At 44.8% G+C, this 5,133-nt stretch overlaps 1 pseudogene; it reads left to right on the top strand.

Moving 5' to 3' along the window:
• Window positions 1–4,687: 4,687 nt before the first annotated feature.
• Window positions 4,688–4,810, top strand: LOC115938675 (U6 spliceosomal RNA; annotated as a pseudogene).
• Window positions 4,811–5,133: the final 323 nt, after the last annotated feature.

The following is a 5,133-nucleotide window of genomic DNA, read 5'->3' as shown; positions in this document are numbered from 1 at the left end:
TCGCTGGGCAATGCTGACACATTAAGGTTTCTATCCCATTCCATGTTATGAGAGTATTACAATCATTACATGATTGCCTCCAGCCCATTCGAGGAAATAAACACTGTTAGCGTTTGCCATCCATTCATATAGCCTGGGTGCCTTTGTCATGAGTTGTTACTAATTTTAACAGAGCAGCCTGTGCACTAAAGCTGAAGTTAGAGTTTTTTTCTGGGCCATAGAGGTCGTCTACTCAGACCACACTCAGGCCAGATGCAACAACAAAAACTCTCCATTACAACAGTGGAAAAGCCTGGCAGTCCGCATCGAAAGGTGTGGATCTGAAGGAGACCTCTGCCCCTTGATAAAGGTCTTCTTTCCATGCTCAGACAAGTCCTGCCTCGGGGTCTTTGTGCTTGCTAGTCTGTCTCCTTGATATGCTCTCCCCTGCCCTCTTTGAACCAGTTAATTCTAAGTGCACGTGCTACTCCCCCTGGCCCCCAGGACTGCATGGGGTCTCCTACTTTGGGCTCAGATGTCACCCCATGAATCTCCCTGGCACCACACAGCTGTGACAAAATCATCATTTGCATAAATAGTAAATGTCTCTCTTCTCCTTTAGGATTAAGTTTGATGAGGTCAGGGACAATCTCATCTTTTTCAACATCGGAACCCAGGATCCACTGTGATGACAGCACCTTGCTTGTAGAAGGTGCTTGTTAAAATATTTTGAATGAATGACAGGATCAGTTAAGTAACTTTGGGGAAGACCTAAGCTCTCTGAGCCTTGGCTTCCATATATATGGAAGGATCTCCCTGGCCAATTGCATTATTATGGTGAGGATTGTGGAATCTGAAAGCTCTTTAGACATAAAACATTAACATACTGTGTGGGACTGAGGTGCCACAGTTTCTATGCAATGCATTTTAGGAGGTGAAAACTGCATTTGAAGATACAAACAAATTGATGTACATACCAGGCATTGAGTTAATTTGGAGTAAAAACAGCCAGGAGGAAAAAAAGGATGCATATCGCGATGTGAGGGCAGAAGAAATCCCAAACTCTGAAGTATCTTTGGAACTCTTGGAGCCCTTTCAGTGAGCATCCGGTTACACTGGAGATATATTTAATTTTTGCCATCCACTAAGTGGTATTTCACGTTGGCCACGGAGATGAATTCTAACTTACTGTAAATAGAATGAAAAGAGCTCTATTGTTAAATTGTTTATTGCATCTTACATCTGGCCCCAAGCAATGATGTTTTTAGGTTCCACAAAAGTAGCTGGGTATAGTCTATTGTCATTATATAAAGGAAACTCTGACAATTTACATTATAAAATGTAAATTATCCGTTTATCAACCACCAAATAGCACAAAGGCTCCCTCGACTGTGGCAGTGTAGGAGGTTAGAAATAATTGTGTGCATCTTCTCCCAAACACTGGGTCCAGATTTGCCATGAAGACCCACCAATCAATTCTTTTTCGATTCTGTAGAATATGTGAAAGGCAGACTCTCCTCTCCTCTGATGAACCCTCATGCAGCTTCCCAATGCCTACGGAGGTTTAGGCTCCAGAAAAATCTTAATGGGGGTTGAAATACAGAATAAGTCCCTTAGAAAGCTTCATGTTATGAAAGACAGATTGAGAGAGGCTTTCACATCCCTCTCACTAATTGCAATAGGTTTGGGGTTGAGGGAGATTCTACAGAGAGAAACATCCCATATACCTTTTTTAAAAATATATAGATACAGATACTTTTCTTTGCTGAGAAGATACCTTTCATCTCCAAGTTTTTATTCTTTTTCTTCACTTCTACTTCCGTTGGTCTTTTCCTACTATCATTTAACTGAAGGGTTTATTCATTTGATCATTTATTTAGCAAATTAATAATCCCTTCTATAAGCTAAATTCCCAGCATCTACAGAAAACCCCACTCCACTGTCCTTCCGTTAGAGACTCCAGTGCCCCTGGCCAAGAGCAAAGGTGAGTGGAAGACGTCCACTGTTCTTGCTGCCAGTCTCTGCCACAGGCACATGAAAGGATGATGAGGATTTTGATAGGCAAAGACATGGAGGGCGAAGCCAATGGAATGAGCAAGAGCTCAAAGAGGGAAAATAACAAAAATAATATTTTAAAAATCTAATGTTTTGAGAGGAAGTGCGATCAACCCAGAGATACATTATAAATATGTCTAGTGCCTCAAGGACAGTAGGCTTACGAAAGGAAGGGTCAAATCAATCAATGGGCAGACATGTGGATAAATGGATTAGCACCTACAGCCCAGGAGCTCAGATATTATTCTGTATCTACAGAGAGATGCAAGTTGAACTTGCACCCTAGTCCTCTCAGCATCCTGTTCTCCTTCCACACAGTCAATGAAGTGACCACGTCAGGTGCTGCAGAAAGGTGGGTACCCTGAGCAGAGGGGCGAGGGGCCGGATACCTCTGCTGAGAGACCTGTTCATGTAGAGAGGTTCTTTGGAAAGCTTATCCCTTTGCTCTCCTTCATTTGGGAGTTTAGTCTCTCTGTTACTAATCCATTGCCTCTATCCGGACAACGGGAACAGATATGTTAGGGAAATACAAGTGTGCTCCCCTTGCAGAGTGGATGGCTTCTCAAAAAGTGTGCATGGGCTAACACAATTGAATGGAAAGCATGAAGGCATGTTGGAGCTCGTCGTGACCAACCCTTCCACGGGAATGATGAGGACACAGAAGCTACCTGTGCTTCAGGACTAGCTCTGGAAGCCCAGCGTCTCTCTCCAACTGCATCCATGCAAGAGCATCCCCAAAGAAGGTGCCATGTGCTATGGGGAAAAGAGGAATTTAATAGATAAAGGAGGATCAGAAATGCCAGGATGTTGGGCAAGGTATGGGGAATGAGGTGTGATTTTAAATAGAAGAGTCGAGGGGGCCTCAGTGAAGAGGTGACATTTGAACAAAAGCTTAGGGGAGCTGAGGGGTTCATTGTATGGGCATCAGGGGAAAAGGCTACCGGAACAGTCAACGAGAAGGCTCTAGGGCAGGAGTCCACCTGCCCAGGGAAGAGCAAGGAGGCCAGAGTGGCTGAAGCACAAGGTGTGTGTGGGAGGAGTGGGGCAGAGGGAGAGGAGACAGTTAATGAGCCATAATGAGAACCAGGTGACACAGAGTTCTGTAGGCCACTGGAAAGACCCTGGCTTTCACCCTGCATGGAATGGGTGTCACTGCGGGACTGCAGCCAGGCACGAGATGGAGATCCAACTTACATTTTGCAAAGATCACTTTGGTTGTAAAGCTGGGCATAGACAGTGGGTGGTAGGAGAGCAGGTGGGGAGGCCATGGGAAGGCTATGGCAGTGGTCCAAGCAAGAACGATGTATTAAACATGAGGAAAAATCAAAACGTAATTTCCGGGCAAATACTTGGGAGATGCCATCAGTCATTCATATAGAAACCGTGCCGAGTAAATATTAAGAACCCTCACTCTGTTTTTTAGATGAGAAGATTGAATTCGGAGAAAAAGGCCTTCCTCAGTGACGTGTATTTACTGAATGGCAGAGCCCGATTTCAAATCCTGGCTCTCAAGCGTTGGGCACCTACTGTATGCAGGCACACTTTGAGAGCTGGAGGGATGGATCCCTGCTCTTCAGAGCTATGGGCAGGCAGCTGACAAGAGGGGAGGGGCCACGTGCACCAACAAACAGATGACGAGAGACAGCAGGGCGTCCTTCTGTGCCTCCAGCAGATTCCGCTCCCACGAAATTTTCCCTAGATGCCCCCAACAAATACACTTCTCAGCGAGAGACCCATTAGGTCCTGCGCATAATTTAGAAAGGCATGGAGTAAAACGTGGGGAGTCAGAAGAAACTAAAAAATACATAAAAATAAAAATCGGAAATACATCTGCAGACTCCAGAGTGTCGAGGAAGAGATCTGAAGGAGGTGGGTCCTCCAGCTCAAGCTCTTTTCTCTAGCTGCTGGGACATTCTTTCTCCTCTTCCCTCATTTTTTACCAGGCTTTATCCAAGAGGGGCTTGTACGGCCTTGCCCCTTCTCCCTGCTTAGTGGGGAGCCTGCTTCTCCCTCTCCCTCTGCTCACCCCCTACCCCCTGCTCATGCTCCCTCACTCTCTCTCTGTAGAATAAACAAATAAGATCTTTAAAAAAATAAATAATAATGCCAATGGAAAGCCAATAAGCTGTGCAACCCCCAGGCCTTTCTGCCCATCCATCTGTTCCTGGCCTTTCCTTTACCACCACCTCCATGGCACCAGGCTGCCCCGGCCACTCCAGGCTCCCACCTCCCCTGCTTTGGGCTCCAGCTGACCAAAGAAGATCTTGAGAATGAGAGACGGCAATGGTAGAGGAAGGGAAACTGGGTGGTTTTCCCTCTCCCTCCTCTCTCCAGCCTCAGGGCGACTTGCCCCCCTCGCTGGTGATGGGCCCCTGACCTTGGGTAGCACAGCTCCATCCCTCTCTGCTGTCCAGTTTGGGATGGCTTTCCTCCTTTTGCTAATCTCTGGGTCGCTTTGTTCTGCTTGTAATTTATTCTAGTTGGCTTTGCCTATCTTTCATCACCAGTTGTAGCTAATTCCCTGGATGAAATCCCTCCTGCTTTGGAGGCTTGAAGTAGCTTCTGCTTTTCTTGAATGACACACAAGCATACTTTCAAAGGATAGAAAGCCATGCCCTCAAGAATGTGCTGCCTTAAAAACAATACAAGATGAGTGCTTGCTTCGGAAGCACATATCATAAAATTGAAATGATTCAGGGAAGATGAGCACGAACCACCACCCCCCACACACACACACAAGGACAACACACAAATTCCTGAGGCATTCCATATTTTTTTTAAATGAAAAAAAAAAAACAAGATTTAAATTTTGAAGTCCCTGCCTTAAAGATGAGTTCCATGATAGATCTATAATTTTACAGTAAAAAAATTCATTTCAATAGACATCAAAGTGTTTACGGTCAGAAAGGTAATTTTGAAAGAATAATCATCAGTTTCTTTAAAAGTTTTTATAATACTCTATGGTCAAATAATCTTTGACAAAGCAGGAAAAAACATGCAATGGAAAAAAGACAGTCTCTTCAATAAATGGTGCTGGGAAAATTGGACAGCCACATGCAAAAGAATGAAACTCGACCATTCTCTAACACCATTCACAAA

Source organism: Leptonychotes weddellii, chromosome 10 (genome assembly GCF_054177405.1).
Source record: "Leptonychotes weddellii isolate Sample4059 chromosome 10, ASM5417740v2, whole genome shotgun sequence".
Lineage (NCBI taxonomy): Eukaryota > Metazoa > Chordata > Mammalia > Carnivora > Phocidae > Leptonychotes > Leptonychotes weddellii.
Note: the sequence above shows the minus strand (reverse complement) of the source record. Positions and strands in the feature narration are given on the sequence as shown.